The sequence below is a fragment of the Ursus americanus genome, chromosome 36 (genome assembly GCF_024610735.1).
Source record: "Ursus americanus isolate L20-20 chromosome 36, mUrsAme1.1.p, whole genome shotgun sequence".
NCBI lineage: Eukaryota > Metazoa > Chordata > Mammalia > Carnivora > Ursidae > Ursus > Ursus americanus.
The window spans coordinates 19495159-19512464 of NC_142162.1; the positions used below are offsets into that span (position 1 = coordinate 19495159).

At 39.3% G+C, this 17306-nt stretch overlaps 1 long non-coding RNA gene across 2 annotated transcripts in view; it reads right to left on the reverse strand.

Annotated features, from left to right (window-relative positions):
* Window positions 1–946: 946 nt before the first annotated feature.
* LOC148107047 (uncharacterized) overlaps window positions 947–17306 on the reverse strand; it is a 201298-nt gene continuing 184938 nt past the window's right edge. For both annotated transcript variants that reach the window (XR_015723158.1, XR_015723157.1), the window contains 2 exons: window positions 6814–7067; window positions 947–2540 (listed from right to left, as the gene is read on the reverse strand). This is a non-coding gene — a long non-coding RNA (uncharacterized LOC148107047). The remainder of the gene's footprint in view (window positions 2541–6813; window positions 7068–17306) is intronic.

The window sequence follows — 17306 nt, forward strand, 5'->3', positions numbered from 1 at the left end:
TCCCTACAGATATAAGCATATAAATGCACAAACACATCTATGTGTTAAAAGATGTTCCGTTGCAGTATTATGTACAATAACAATAGACCTCTTAACTCTTCAATAGGGATTAACTCAGAGTCAAGTACCAAGCTATGGTGGGGCTGGGACTTGAATCCAGGCAGGTTAACTCTATGCTTACACATGGAAGGCTTTATTACTGTGAACTGAACTTACTGAGAACTCTTCTCTTAGGAGCTCAAAATCTTCTGTAGACATTGTTCTGGTTTTTGGCCAGAGCTAAGATTAGTTAGGAATAAGTAATAAACACACTACAGTCATTAAACAAGTCAGCAATAGAGACAAGACTAGAATTCTTATCTTCTTGACTCTCAATCCAAAAAGCACTCTGCCATTTCTCATCTGTTTTGAGTTGACATACATATATTTAACTTGGTGACAATGTCGGCAAAAAGAAAAAAAATTGTTCTAATGAATCTTTCAAGGTGTTCTGATAGTTTCTCTGTTTTGAAGTATATCTGATGAATGATTTATGTGTTAGATTTATTAAAAACACATCCATTACTTTGGGGCCTTGGGTAGATACTTAAAGGAAGAATGTGGCATATTCAACCCAGCAGTTAAGATTACCCATAAATAGCTAAGGGATAGACCCATCAGGGGATGTCAGATCGAAAAGATGCTCTGAGAAGGTGAATGGATGGGCGCCTGGGTGGCTCAGTCAGTTAAGCATCTGCCTTTGGTTCAGGTCATGATCTCCGGGTCCTGGGATTGAGCCCTGCGTCGGGCCCTCGGCTCAGCGGCCAGTCTACTTCTCCCTCTCCCTCCCTCTCTGATCTCTCTCCCTTTCACTCTCTCTCAAATAAATAAATAACATCTAAAAAGAAAGAAAGAAAGAAAGAAAGAAAGAAAGAAAGAAAGAAAGAAAGAAAGAGAAAGTGAGTGGACTTGGCCCCTCTAACTCAAGATGCAGGAGCAGAACCACCACAGAAAATAAGTTTTGCTTTCATTCCCTGTGGCTCAAAATTTCAAATTTTTTTGTAAAGATAGGCAACTGATTCTTCTTTTTGGTTCGACCTACCAAACTCCCATTACATTTGGACAAAAATGCAGTTCTCAAACTAGGATGCAAACACAAGTGCCAGTGTGCCCAATGAACTTAGGACAATGAATGATCAAAAATACAAAGATCTTTCACCACCAACATTGGGTACACAGACACACAATTCCTTTTAGGAAATTGGAAAGGGCACTAGATGGGCAGAACATAAGGGTGTGGTTCACTCTCCCTGTCTCTATTTTCTAATTTAATTTTAGGACATGGCAGAAATATTCTAGAGTTTGGAAGAGAACAAAGTAAAAGGGTTGCAAGAGTGCAAGATTTCAAGATTCATCTCTGAAAGCTAGGTTAATATATCAAACTGGATTAGTCTGCCAAAAATATGAAAATATAAAAACATCATAAATGAGTCAGTTGTCCATGGCTATAATCTATTTGCCTGAAGCCAGATGTACTTATGATAGGAAAAACAGGTGGCTTTAAAATAGCTGGAAAACGTTAAGCACTTATATAAGATAACGGATTTTTTTTTTTTTTTGAAGTATCAAATGGGTTGGTATCTTATTAGGGTATTCAGTTTAAAAGAAGTGGCTATGATTTAACTGGGACGAATGATAAGTTTTCTCATTTTAGGATTTCAGTGTTCATTTAGGGAACTATAATACCATATAGTACAAACCCTTTATTAAATCAATGCATTCATTATCTGAAATAAAATTTGATTCAATCACTGTATTTTGATAGACTAGACTATTGCACACCGGTAGGAGATAATGGATTGAAGAGAGTGTCCTTGAAGGAGAGAAGCTCCGACCTCCTTTCTTTACACATTCCCAGGAGACAGTCAGTTTCCAACACCGTCAAGACTTCAGAAAGCTGCAAGGGACTGTGAGCCAGCTCTATGTGGTATAACAAATCAGCACACGAACCAGCTAACCATGTAACTGGTGAGAGGAAGGAATGAAATCATTCCTGCTTAAAATCTCTCCATGTCATCTTTTCACCTACTTAGGGTGATTGGCTTAGCTGGCTTTATGGCCAACTCAGCCATGTGTATGGTCAGGACTCACTAGAAGCCATCATCAAAGTTAGTAAATCTGTTTCTGCTCTCTACCAGCTCTGCTCACTTAGCCTGATCTGTCCATCTGTCTCACGGCCCCACAATTAGAGGAAGAGCAGGGAGAGCTCTTGAGGGAGATGGGAGAGAAGATGAGACCTAGTAGGCAGATGTGCACACACACCGCACAGACCCAGGAAAAAAGTACCGAGAGGTGTTGTCATAGCCTGATACACATAAGTGAGAGGGAAATCAAGGCTCATTTTAAAAAATGCTCATTTCCCCATAACTGCTTACAACTTGATTTGTGCATTGCAAGAGGCTTCTAACATACCTTTGTGTTTTGTGTGCTGCAATAGTCATCAGCATAGACTAATTCCGACACAATCGCTACATCCTAAATTCTTCTGGCGAGAGGGCACACTTGATGAAATCAAGGAAACAATAAAATTAGTCCACACATGTTCTTTAAAAGATTCTAGAAACAAAAATCAAATATATATTTGTGTACCCCAAGATCAAAACCTTGCTGGTTGAATATTGACTGTCTAATGACAAAAATTTCTTGAATTTCAAATCTTAAATGCATTCCCCTCCATACAGTGTCCTGGGTTTCTTGCAGTCATGATCTGGATACATACGTTGCCACAAAGATCTCTGGGAAATGCTTTTTGGCAGCGGGCACAGGAAATTATAATGAAAAACACTCACTAGTACAAATTGTGTAAAAAGATGGTTATGCTACTTCCTGAACATTTAGTAGCTATTTGCAATTATTTACACACGTAAGTCACATCACCATGTCGATATAAAATGTTTCTGTTAAAATCCTGAGGATGTGACAGGGAGAAGAGAGGAGAGAAAAAAGAACCAGTGGCTTGGGCAGGGCAGAGCCAGCAGCCACTCACCCTCCCCAAAACATTTCAAAAACTATCCTTCTCATAGGTATGACTTCAAATTTTTCCACCTCATAAAAGGAAAGGAGATAATTCTTGACTGGAGAGGAGCTTTCTTATGACCATGTCTTGAACTTCTGTATTTCTTTCTTTCTTTCTTTCTTTCTTTCTTTCTTTCTTTCTTTCTTTCTTTCTTTCTTTCTTTCTTTCTTTCTTTCTTTCTTTCTTTCTTTCTTTCTTTCTTTCTTTCAGCATGAGTGGGGGAAGAGGGAGAGGGAGAGAGAGAATCTTAAGCAGACTCCGAGCTCAGGGCAGAGCCCAACGTGGGACTCAATTTTATAACCCTGAGATCATGACCTGAGCCAAAATCAAGAGTCAGGAGCTTAACCAACTGAGCCACCCAGGCACCCTTATTTCCCCACTTTCCAACACATGAGTGAAAAGAGGACGGGGACAGCGACTGCCCTTCTGAAGATAGGTAGGTCTGAGGTTGGCCCAGCTCCACATCCAGGTCACAGTCAATGTCACATGCACCACGTCTTCCACCTGGAGCTCAAATGCACTGCTGAAATGCATTGGGTTGCATGTGAACGCTTTTTCTGGGCATGGCACGAGAATGATTTATGAGGGAGGAGACAGAAATGGCTGAGATCTGCAAAACACAGTGTCTTCCTACCACTTAAGAATCCCTGCTCACCCCTGACTAATACAGAAACAAGGGAAATTTGCAGGATTCAAAAGAGACTCTTAGTCAACAGACTGCAGAACACACAATGCTCCCTACTTTGGCCTGGGATTAAGACCCTTTTGAAAAGAGCACTTTTCTTCACATGAAAGGAACCATTCACGTCAGATGGGTGTTTCCCAGGTCCTGGGGTCAGAATGTAGGCTGATATATTAGGTAGCAAGTACCTGACTCCCTTTTTAACTAGGCCAGCATTTGTTCAGTTGAAGTGGCTCATACATGCATATTTAAATCCCTTAGTCTTTTGCTAACTACAAAACTCCCCCCGAAAGTACTACATTGTTTACTTGTCTTCTCGGTGCTAGAAAAGAGGTAGCTTTTCTATTTTCTTCTTATACTGACATTAGGGCTTGGCTTTTGACAATTTAAACTCACTAAGGAATGCTAGAATTTTGAAGTATTGTTTTTACTCAGTCCTTAAGGAAAAAAGCCCTTTTCCAAAATAAATAGGCTTGAGGTCTAGACTGGGGAAGCCTTGGCATAGAAGAGCTGTCTTTCAAAGCTCACAAAATATGCAGAGGTACAGAGTGGTTTAGTTACTGTTTGAGGGGGTAAATGAGATCACGGATATTGGCGTGGGCTGAACTGTGTCCCCCACTCCTGCCCCTTTCATATGTCGAAGCCTTAACCTTCAGTACCTTAGAATATGCCTGCATTTGGAGATAGGGCCTTAAAAGAGATAATGGAGGTAAAATGAAGTCATATGAATGGGCCTTAATCCAATATGACTGGTGCATTTATAAGAAGAGATTAGGACACAGACAATATAGACTGAGGGGCAATCATGTGAGGAGGTGAGAAGATGGGCATCTACAAGCCAAGGAGAGAGGCCTCAGAAGAAACCAACCTGCTGACACCTTGATCTTGGACTTCTAGCCTCCAGAACTGTAAGAAAACGAATTTCTGCTAAGGCACCCGGTCTAGGGTATTTTGTTATGGCAACTCTAGAAAACTAATGTAGATTTGAAGGTGCCTGGAGTATTTTACAAATGCTAGTTATCATCATTATTATTAGGAGGGGTATCAGGGCAGAGCCAGGGCGTGGAAACCAGCCTGGACATACAGAATTAGCACCTATCAATAAAAATGTAGTAAATGCTGACTATGCCCTTGGTATACGGAGATGACTGAGATAGGCTATTTGACCTGTAGCAACTGTCAACATGACAAGGAAGATACTGAAAGAGCTCGAGAGGCTCAGGGAGAAGGCAGTTACTTCTGCTTGTTGGGTGCGGTGAGTGGAGGTGGGGGACAGGAGAGTTTACAAAGATGTCATGAAAACAGAGTGGCATCTAGAGACTCAAAGCCTGATTAAGACTTTGCCAGGCAGATGCGGTAGGGGCAGAGGAGGAAACATAATCAAGGGCACTCACGTGGGAAGGTGTGCTGTGTCTCTAGGAAAAAGCCCATGGTGTGACGGCGGGACGGAAAACACAGGGAAAGTGCTGGGAGATGAGTCTTACAGAGAGGCTTGGCGTCAACTTGTAGAGGACCTTGAGTGCTGTGTGAAGCAATTTGGGTGCTATATGTAAGCAACAGTGAAGACAAATATGTTGCTCTTTTTGTTCTCTCAACATTTCTTTACTTTCTGCTGTGATCTGTTTTTCTTGCATTCATTGCACACCGTCACCCAGACTTCAGGAGTCTCCTCTCTCCCAGTCCACCAGGTTCCATCAGCCAAACTGCTCCTTAAAAGCCATCTTTTCTAGAGGCTTAAGTGATTTTTCCACTGATGCCCATCCTTGAAAGGTAAGCGGTAGCCTGGATGTCCTAGACCCTGAGCAATCTTTGCCACCAATTTGATGGATCTTTTAGGGCAAGTCATTTTTGCAATTTTGTTAAGAACTGACAACAGTGATCACTCACAGAGATCAGCCGAAGTGTGCTGGGGTCTCAAAAAAGATTTATTGACTGGGTGAATAGAATGTGTCCAAAAGCTGATGTATACCCCATTCTCTGGCCTGACCATTCTCTCTTTCCCTTGCTCTTTTTTTTTTTTTTGTATCTGAATTAAAATAACATCTATCAATTATGGAACATGGCCAAACAGTTAAAGACACGTTATGAGATTAATTGGAAATGCATGCCGCTCCTTGGAGAAATTTCAAGAGGAACCTTTACTGACTCATGCTTATATATCACAGGGAAAAATGAAAGTCACATTCACCCTTTATTCAAAATAGTCCTCATCACATATACTCAAATAGCTGCGCAGAACTTTTTGACTGTGGTGGGAAAGCTGAAGGACACTGCAAAATATGCATCTGAACAATTAGGTGGTGGAAGAATGGGCTAAATATCTGCAAAGGCAGAAATAGTCTTTCATCACCACATTTTCTGCTCACATACTGACTTGTAAATTAGAAGTAAATATACATGCCTCTGATGTCTACCTCTATCTGCAGGACACTAATAAAAAGCTTCCATTTTGATCAAGTTAGTTTTTGTGTTCTCAGAATTCACAGATCCCTGTGAATTCTCACAGATTTTTAAAAAAATTATAATCTAATTTTAATTATGGAAAGTCAATTCTTCGAGCAGCAGTCTAAAGGAAGTGATTGAAAATAAGAGCTCTGGTATCAGATGACCTTGGCTCAAGTTCTGGTTCTTTAGTTTGTAATGTCCCTGTCCAAGTCATTTCAATCTCTTTGCACCTTTGAGGATTGCTGTGAGTATTAAATGAAATAATCTGGGTAAAATGCATTCTTAGCACAATAGTGGATGGATACAACAATCTGTGATCTAGAAAAGAGCATTCTCTGCTAAACGCTGGGCCTTAAAAGTGAGTTGACAAGGGAAGCCGTATAGAATGCCAGGTACGGTTCTCATCCACAGCTCGTCAGTGGACGAGCAATGATGGTGCTGACGTAATTGGTAAACCACAACCAGAAAAATCAGTCCTTTTACATTTCAAATGGCTCAGAAGAGGCTGACTTACAGAGCTGCAGCAGGCAGCTAACAATTCAGGGAATTTGTGTTAATAGGAAATATTTTTGAACCCTTGAAGCAAAATACATGTTTATAGTTAAGTAGAAGAGTGGATTTGGGGTCTTACCGCTTAACTGTGAACTTCAGTATTAAAATCCTTAGGCCAGTTTTGCACCAGTAAGACAAAGACATTTCCGAATGGTGCTGAGGACAGTTCGTGTAAAAGCTTGCTCCTCAAGCAGGATGGTGGAATGTTTGAGGGTCTAGGTGCTAAGCCAGCCTGCCACATGGATCATTTCTCCTTGGGGTAAATGGGTCATGGGTCCCAAACCAGTATGGGTAACATCTTGTCCATCTCTGCTTCCAGCAGTGTCTGGAACTCTAAAATGCAAAAAGAGAAAAACGATGAGTGTTCACTGTTGACCTTGCACAGAGAAGGTACACAATCAATAACTGTTGAATACATTTATCTACCCCTGCAAAGTCAGTTTCTTTGGGGGTGGAATAGGGATAAAGACTCTTGTATCTTGTACAGGTCTGACAGCCAGCTTGCATCCATTGTGTCTGGTTCTGTGGCATGTTTTGCCTGAGGAGTTCTCCATTATCACACCAAATGGAACTAATGTTAAAATATTAGGTCTCCAACTTTCTGGTTTGTAATCTTAGCAGAAATTCTGCTTGTAACATGATTGAAATGAAAATGCCTTTCTCAAGATCTGGAAGTGATGTTCAGGTTGAAGTTACTGAAAATAAAACACAGGAAAGCAACCCTAAAGAAACATTTAAGACAATATCTACTGATGATACAAATCAGCATTATCATTTGTTGTTAGTTTGGCAATGTCAATCACCGAAGTGAGGTATGAGCTACTGTACATTATAAATATGGGAATGGGAGAAATATTAAGTATATGTTTTTATTAATAAAAAATAAAAGCACAGGGAGAAAACAAAAATATTTGCAAATATCATCCAACTTCTAAGTACAGTAAAAATTTCTCATATGGGAGAGTTTCCTTTCTAAACTGAGAAATTCTCTTGTAACTAAAACTGTCACGAAGCTGCCACATTAGACTAATGACCTTTAGTTATAATTGGATAATTGAATTTTAAATTGTCAAGAAAATGGAACTAAAATTCATAAAACTTGCCAAAAGAATAACTCTTTGATACACATTTGACAATCTGAAAAATACCACATTTTAAGAGAAATGAACCTGCTATTGCATTATCCAAGGGCAAAGCAAGCACTTGAATGTTCCTTTCCCCCCGATGACCTCAGGATTAAAAAATGGCTCAGCTGCTTTTGTTGAATTTGTGGTGCATTTGCTTTAAGTCTCCTTTAGAGTAACATTTTATCAGTTAAGATTTTTACATGAGTCCTGTACCTCATATAAGGATCATTTATAGCTAACTTCTTACTGTAATGACATTTCATGATATACTCACAATGATGCCCAATCTCCAATCATTAATTAAGAGTACAGAGGAACTAAGCACATTATTTAACTGGATAGAAATTGTAATGCATAGGAATTAAATATTTGGAACGCCTGTGGATTAAAAAAGACTATCCGTTCCTGAATTTATTCCACACTGAAAATTGTTGACACTAGAGGCAAGTATTGACAGAGTAGGGCTGATCAATATTGAACCTTAAGGGTCAAAGGACTTCATGCTTAGTGTAATAAGCAACTTAGTTACGGTATTACAGTGTTTCAGTGTAGTAACAGTTATTAAGGGTCAGGCAAGGTTTCTTTGATAAACTCTAATTTAGGGAGGCTTGCACAGTTCCAGAGTATCCAAAGGCATAAGATAGTGTGATTGAAGCAAGACGATGGTTTGGAAATAAATAAAGAGAAAGTGAGTCATTACATTCAAAGTTGAGGAATTAGATTATTGTCACTCTCCACATTCAAATCCCATCTTTTCTTACCATCCCCACAGAACTTTTATGAAATCTCTAAACCTAGGAAGCTTTAGATGAGAGGTAAATCTCTTTTAAGTTTTTAAATGGCTTGAAATCTTTATTTTTGAAAATTATCTAGCACATTCAAGAAGGCTATAAATTATAAATACTACCTAAGGGAGCTCTGTACCTATTCAACCAGATATGGTTCAATGAAATCTCAGAAACACCCTCTACACTTTCTCCTTAGTTGTGTGTAGAACATTAGTACCATATGGAAATCATTATTCTTCACTCAAACATACTTGATCGTATTGGCCTACTGAATTGCTTAAGGTTTGGTTTTCTAGCAAATCTGACTTTTAATGTAACTAAGAAATCGCTTTTAATTATCTACCTTAAAATTTGTGTTGGACACATTGGATTTGAACTTCGAAAAAAGCAAGCAATAACGTAAATATATGCAAAATTTTTTATAATAGTAAAATGATGATGACATAAATAGATAATTACATAGAAACAATATGTATTTCCTGGCCTGGCATTTAACAACATACTTTATTTCCTTATTGTCATTTTCTTAAATTAATGTAAAACTTGAAAATGAACATGGAAAAGTTTAGGATTATGGGTTTGAAAAAAATGATGGCATAGCTGAACATAGAAGAGGAGGAGCCGAAGTGCTAACTCAAGTACTTTCTACCTTCTGAGCCCCATATAAACACAGTTCTGACTCTTCAGGTCCTTCCTGGGCAGACGCTAAGTGCTCTGCCCTCTGTGACCTTTCTTCTAGAATTCAGAATGTATAGATACATTCAAACAACAGAAGTGGGCATTGATCAGTCAAGGAAGAAGCCGTGCACTTTCAGTTTCCATTACATTAAACAAAATACTCATTAGTGCTTGGCATTTTCCCAAGCAGACACAATCTAGGTGTCCACTGAGGCCTCGTTGCGCAGTTAAGAAGTTTAAAAAGACCTTCTAGGCATCAGCTAGGGACAATTAAGGGATGGGTAAAACTACTCCAGGGTAAGAAGGCTGAAAGTACTGGAAACAAACACACACACAGAATATCAACTGCAAACTAGACAAACTATCTTTAAGATCAGTTAGATACTCATAGAGACAAAGACTAAAGATCCCTTTGCTTAATAATCATTATCCTCCTTAATGAAGCCACAGTACACTTACTATGGGAGCATTCAGTTATTTTAAAACAAAACCACGTCTGGATATGCGGTAGAAAAAACATAATCTGATGGAAACCTGTCATCACAACGTAATTATTCCTATCGTTTACCCAACAAGGAAACTAAGTGCTATTATTATTAAGAGGTCATAATAATGTAAGCTAGCTCTGAAATCCATATCCATTAAAACTGTTGAAACTTGTTTTATTGTTAAACGTCCACTCCCAGATCCAAAACAGCTCTAGAAAATGTTAGAGAACAGCTACTTACATGCAGGTCAGACTCACAAACTGTTTTCCCAAGTGTTTCCTTCCCTTCTGCCTCTCTCATCCATCCATCCATCCATCCATCCATCCATCCATCCATCCATCCATCCATCTTTCATTCAGCAAGCATTTATTAAATACAGGTCTGTGTGCCAAGTTCAGGGGCCACAATAGTGAGCAAGTCCAACAAGGGTCAGGTATACATGAAGTTACAGGCTGGCACCCGAAGCAAACTATTTTATATGATTTCTGTTACTGTTGGTATTAAGACAACCATATTTGACAAATCTTCCTGCAAGACCATTAAAATGAGTTAAATTTCAAAAATCATTCACATTACCTGTTTCTCACCCTCTGGGTAGGGGAATGGGAAGAAAAGCTTTTCTTGACACAATTTCTCTTATTTTAAGGAGACATTTGTTTTTCCACTTAGGCTGATGCAATCTAATCTACCAGCAAGTTGTAGGAACAAATATCAAATATAAACTCTTTCTCAAAGGGATGCTGTGCTATCTATTTCACAAGGAATGTACGAAAGAAGAAGAAAAAAGAAAGATCATAAGCCTAGTATGGCACATGAAAACTTTCTTGAGTTTGCTACAATATACTCTCCCTGCTTTTTATCTCCAAGACACCATTTTATCAGTACTTAACACAGATCTTCAAATCCCAGAGCTAATAATGCTTCCCAGCTACATACAGCTGGATGCGTCTGACAAGCAGCATGGAGGAGGGACCTCACAGGGGATAAGGTTCCTAACAGTCAACTAAGAGTTCAAATCCCAGAAGAGGTGCCCCTGGTGTGCAGAGCACTTAACCCTTCGACCAGTACCAACATGACTATTCACAAATTATTGATGTCCCTAAATCCCTGGCAGATTGCGGACAGTTCTTGTATCCATCGAAGCCCAGGCATATGGTCACTAATGGGGTGGCTTAAAAAAAGAACACATACACACATTCGGTCTTTGCTACACGAATATAAAGCCGCTGAAATGCTAGAAGGTGATTGAACTGGACGGAACACTGTTAAATACATGCTTAGCCTCATGTTATGGATCATTTCCATTGACAGCTATCTGCGTCCTCGGCGCAGTCTAATTAGAGCTGTCTGGACAAGTCTGCTCTCTGAATGACCGTCAGTGCAATGAAAAGGTGAAACACGAGGAGGCTTGAGGCCTTTTTTGTAAAGCATTCAAACGACTGTCTCTGTGGTTACGAACAGCAGTGGCAGAGAGATTCATTTTCAAAATTAGCCAGCCATAAGCCTTTTTGGCAAGAGAAAGTGGGGCTCCTTCTGATGTCATTTTGGAGTACTGGAAGCTGAGTTAGGTAATGCCAGATCTTAAGAACTCAAACTGGGCCATATTCTGGTCTAAAATAGATACATTTTTTGGGTCCTAAAGCAGTAAAATTCTACAGCAAGCTTTCATGTTTGCAATTTATTTGGCAAAATAGAACCACCAAATGAAACAATTTTGCCTAAAGTAGTCTCTTTTGTAAGACAATTTTGCAACTAGAAGGTAGGAACATAATTTATTTAATTTGTTTTTATAGTATATAGAATACTAGCACAGCAAGTAAAGAGCTTCAAACAATTAAGATACTTATTGAATAACTTCATATTTCCGGTGCTGTTACGGAACCAGAGAAACAAAATAAACAAAATATTCGGGGTTTAAGAAATGTGGGACATAGTTTAGAGACTGAATCTTAACTAATTATACCTACTTATGGCACTTCCTCCCCTATAATATGATTTTATTTAAAGAGATGTGAATTAACTCATACTTGCTCTTTAATACCAGAATTAATTGTACTTTATGAAAGGGTCCAAAAGACTGTGCTATGTTTAAAATTTTCATTCATTGGCTTCTCCACACAAATCCATCAGTCATGATACGGGTTTATCCTTTTCATTTAATGTTTATTTAGTATCTACTTCATATAGGACATTGAGTTATATCTGGTGTCCTTCCCCAACCCCCAAATGCCTCTGTCTCTTTCTGTCCTTTATAATATGTTCATCCAGACCGGTGAAAGGTAATAGTAGCACTAAACAGAAGAGCACTCCTAAATTCAGTTAGGATGCTGTTCAGGAGTGCAGACTGTCTTAGCCTCGAGGCCTAACAGAAATTAGTCGGACCTAGAAGATATTATAGTCAATGAATAGGTTCTAGGTTAAAGCCAGTGAATCAGGGCAATATGTATTGAGTGCTGACTGGGCACTGACATTGCGCTGGGAACTTTGGGGACCAGGGAACAGTAGAAGCATCTTCAACAAACAGCAAACTGGGAAGATGTACACATTGGAAGTCACCAAGGAACGGTGGAGTTGGAGGACCAAACCCTAGAGTGATGTCGAAAGGCTTTCTAAGGAAGAGAGAGCTTGAGCTGTCTTTGAAGAATGAGGCCAGATGTCCAAGCCAAAAACATAGTGACAGGAACGTGGCAGGTAGAAGACCAGCTAGGAAATTGCCCTCCTTTGAGCGGTTGCTTTGTTTTGAGGACTATATCTCTTGGGGTCTAATCAGGAGAATAGAAACCACTTTAAGTATTTAACACAGAAGATATTTAATACAGGGAACTGATTTTACAGGTGATGACCTGAGATGACCAACAGGAGACAGTGTGGCAATTAAAGATTATTATGTTCAGGAAGCTGCCAGCAACACCTGGGTCAGAAGGACAAGCGAGAAGCTAGAGTTTCTAGAGCTCAGAGACCAGGGCCACCCCGGAGAGGACAGAACTAGAGAAGGCCTAATCAGTAGGTGCTGGAACAATGGAGAAATACAAATGCAGTTACTACCAGAGATCTACAGGAAGCAGAGAGAAGAGGGGAAATATCCTGACTTCTTCTTGTCTGTCCCCCTGCTCCATCACCTGGCAACGTCTCCCATGGACCAAGTCCTAACAGAAGCTGACAAGGAGCCTAGGGAAAAAAAAATGTCTGCAGGGGTCAATCTCCCTATAACACAGAATGGAGTAAGTGAAAGTAAGGAATATATATAAGAGCAAACAGGCCAATGATCAGCGAAGAGACGAACACAAAATAATGTAAGATTGTTACAGCAGAACCCTATTATAGGTTTTTAAAACTAGGAAGAGGCGTTTAAACCAAATAGGCAAGAGAAAGCCATTTTAGGTTTTGGGGAAGGAAAGAGACATTATGAAATTGGTATCTTAGGAGTATCTGACCGAGTTTGGAAAAAGATTTGAGGCAAAGAGACAAGTTAGGAGGTAGGAGATTAATATCTGTAGGTGAGTTTCAATAAAACTTTATTTAGAAAAACAGGCAGCTGGCCGAAAGTTGGTTGTAGATCATAGGTTGCTTACTCCTGGTTTATGATGCTCAAGATATCAAGGAAAATTCAGCTGGAGGTATGTGATATGCAGATGACACAGAGGAATTGAGATGTAGATTGAAGAATAGGTAATTATTCTTGAAGACCACCTTGGATACTACTATTATATCTTCTTGAAGTCTATTTCGTTAGTTCTTTTAAATGATACTAGGATAGTTGGTAAATATATTAGTGGGCTGAAGGATTATTTGAATTTATAAGGTGGGGTCCTTGAACCAGATGATTTATAATCCGGAGACACACAGAGGACAAAATCAAATAGATTTTCTGATATATGAATAGTAGTCCTGGGTCCACTGTTAATGGTTTTCAAATGTATATAATTCCAACCCAATGTATTTTATGAGTAAACTGGACCATTCTACAGTTATTCTTTTAAGTGTGACTAACATCCTTCTAATTTTTAATTTATATCATATTTATGATTTATTTGCACAGTTATGAGTTTGGCAATATTTCTTGCTTGCATTTGAAACGCATTTATAACATTAATCTCAAAGTATTTATATCCCAAACTATCCTGAAAAGTCAATGGTTATTTTCCATAATTTATGATATATTGAAGGCATTTTATCATGCTATTTACTGTTACGTCATAGGAAAAAAGTGTGACCTTTGAAGAAATAAAACAAGCAGCTTTTTAGTTCTCCTGCATATCTGTTAAGTTTATGGATATTTATTTTAGGCTTTATAAAAATTCTATCAGGCAGCTAAACAATTTAGAGTCACACAGCATGTAAATTCTATTAAACTATGGCTCTTTACCCTTTCCCCTATTGCCCTACATGTGCTTGGTACAGTGGTACAACTCTTCCCAACAAACACTAATAGTCTGCTTCAAATCCTTAATATAACGGATGCAGGTAATGCTAGAGGATACTAGTGAATATTCAAAGGGGTTTTTATCCATTTAAGGCTGAGAATGGTTGAGCAATTTTGTTTTTGGCCTCAAAAAGAGCAACCTGGTTAAGAGGTGAAGCCTTCTTGCAGTTCCTGCATTTGACATCGTACAGACCTTGCAGCCTTCCCTCGCAGATCTGTGACTTCAAGTCCTGGCCTTTGGACTTTTCTCCTCCTTGGGGGTAGAACGATTACCAAGTTCCTTCTGTTAGATATGTTAGCAGTTTCTGCTAAGAAGAGGATTTTAATAACATTAAATTGCAAGGAATTACGAGGCAAGGCTTGCTCCTAGACACTAAGACAAACCCAGTTTCAGCTGATGACACAGCTTCTATGAAGGGCCATCTGTTTAGCGCTAACAGCATTCTCTTTGTTTCACCCTTGTAGCTTGGTTTCAAACCCTGTCTGGGACACCTGCTCGATGTGAAATGAGATTGGCGGGTCTCAGTCCATTTGTGGCTGGCTGAAATTTCCCATCTTCCTTTCCAGAAAAATGGTCCATAAGGAAATTAAGTGAAAAGAGTTAGATGTCACACACGGATTCACGTATAGGTGTACTGAAGGCCTAGATAATCTTCCCGTGTGAAAAGTACAATATACATTCAACACTGGTTCACTGGTTCATCTGCTTTGCCTCTCAGCAGCTCTCTAACACCTGAGGTCTCCTGTATCCTGACGATGATGCAACTTTAGGGACATCTTTTTACTATTCTAAGCCACTGCATAATTTGAGCTGAGATTGTAACGTGGCTTGAAATTGGCTGCGATTTGCTGCTTCATTTAAACAGGGATGGTGTAGGAAAGTAGCATAAGAGGTACGTGTTCTGTGCTTTTTTACATTATGCAAATAGATCTGAAGTCTCCATAAATAACGATTAAAGAATATTCATAGGCTAAGAGTAAACAGATTAGATGCCTTCAGACCATCCGTTACCCAAGAGAGAAAGTAGAACACCGTAATTTATTATAACCCAAGGCAATATTACCTTAAAATGGTATGAATTTTGATTTCAAAAGTCAATAAGGTCTTTTCCATATAAATTTAAAGCCAGCAAAATGGCACTAAACTTACTAAATACACAATTAGTTTCTTGTTACAGATAATTTCTATTGATCCGAATCTGGTTTGTCAGCATGGATTAATCAAAATCGTCAGGGTTTGAGATCCCGGTGGCTCAAGGGATCAGTTCCTGGGCTATGAGCCTTTCACCCTCAGGTCACTGTTTCCAATACTTACAGGAGTTTCGAGAGGCCTATTTGACAGCTGATGTGAAACAAACCAGTACTTTCAAATGAGTCCCCTGCATGGATTCATTGCCCCTTGGATTCAGAGACGTTATCCCTTAAAGGCTGAGGGTATAAGTAAGGGACAAGTTACTGCATTACCAGCAGTCCTAGTTATTATTCATAGATATGTCCGTATTTATAATCTCCTATAGTAAGCAATTGTAATTGCTGTCTGCAAGGCTTGCTGTTTCCAGTTATAGAATATTTATCTCTGTGTGACATTTTCCGGCAAACCACACCAGTTGATCCCTGATTGGTTGCCCCGAGCTCTTATTTATTCTTTTCTTTGTAGGATAAGCTGTAGAAATGTTTCTTTTCCAGAGAGCATATGTATGTGTAACTTCTTTCTTCGTTTGCCTCTCAGGTCTTTTGTAAAGTACAGGTTATAACATTCTTATCTTTTATTACATAAAAACTCCAGGTCCAGGTCCTTACCAGGCAGAAGGCTTTCCTGAAGAAATGCTGTTCTCTGCAGTTCTTGGGTTAGATGATTATCCTTCACTTGCTCAGAGTCTTTAGGAAGCTTTTAATCCCAACCTGGGCATCCATAGTGATGTGCTGGGTAGTACAGATGCTCTGATCTTTGGCTGCCTGATCTCATCTCACTAGGTCTAAGAAACCCTCTGAAAATCCTCTTCTCTTCAGCTCTCAGTCTGTCAGAAGCTCCTAACAGCTTTCTTTATTCAAGGTGATACAGGAAACCTGTTGTTCAGATTTTTCTAGTTGTAGTCCCATAGATTTTGTTGCCAGGGGCAAAACACCCTGCTTTTGCCCTTTTTGGGTAGACACATTGACAGGCTTTGATTACAAAGATACTTGCCATTTTTAGGTAGAAGAGAAAGAATTTTGGTTACTTGGGATAAAAGAAAAGGGATTTTAGCTATCCTAGATCATTTATAAAGTTTTCCCTTTTCTTTACTAGGGCACTTTCAATTTCTGGCTTATCTATAAAACTATACATCTACGAAGCCAAACATAGTGACTGGTACCTTTTCTGACTGCTGTACTATGAACTCAAGTTCATGGTTCTTAATAATACAAAGAACAGGAAGTATCTAGTACTTTCTGGAGCATTCTCAGAGGGAGCTCATGGTACCCTTTGGATGTTGTGGAGGAAATAGCGTGGTTCTCTACTACTGGGCCATGTCCACGCAGTGAAGCCAGCCCAACTGGTGGAATGTCCTGATGATGGAAATCATCTGTTAGGGAGTGGCCAGAGAAAACTGGTAATTTGTTTCTGGTTATCCATATATCTATGGCTACTTCATTTCAAGTCTTATTGCTGTGAAGTTGAAAGTGGGGGTGTAGGAGGTTCTAATTAAGCCAAGTAATGTACCTTCCTGGATTCCAGATGTCAGGGAAGTAGCCCAAGAGATTTACTGTCCAATTCCAGATTGCTGACACGAATTGCTCCAAATTGATCGAGTGCTGTTGGTTCATAAAGCTATAGGTGTGGAAGGAAAAAAGAAGAGCCTCTGATGCCAAGTAAATGAATGGAGATGACTCAGCTAAGTGTGTTCCTTCTTAGTCCAGGAAAGGGGAAGCAGACAGTCATTTTTATAACTACTGATCTCCCGGAGATAGGCTGTGACAAGTTAAGTAAAAGCACTGAATTCCTTGGGCTTTCTTTTTCCCCTGTGCCATCACGTACTTTGTATACATTCAATAGCAGCATCATGCCGAACTGCAGCGGCTTACCTGGC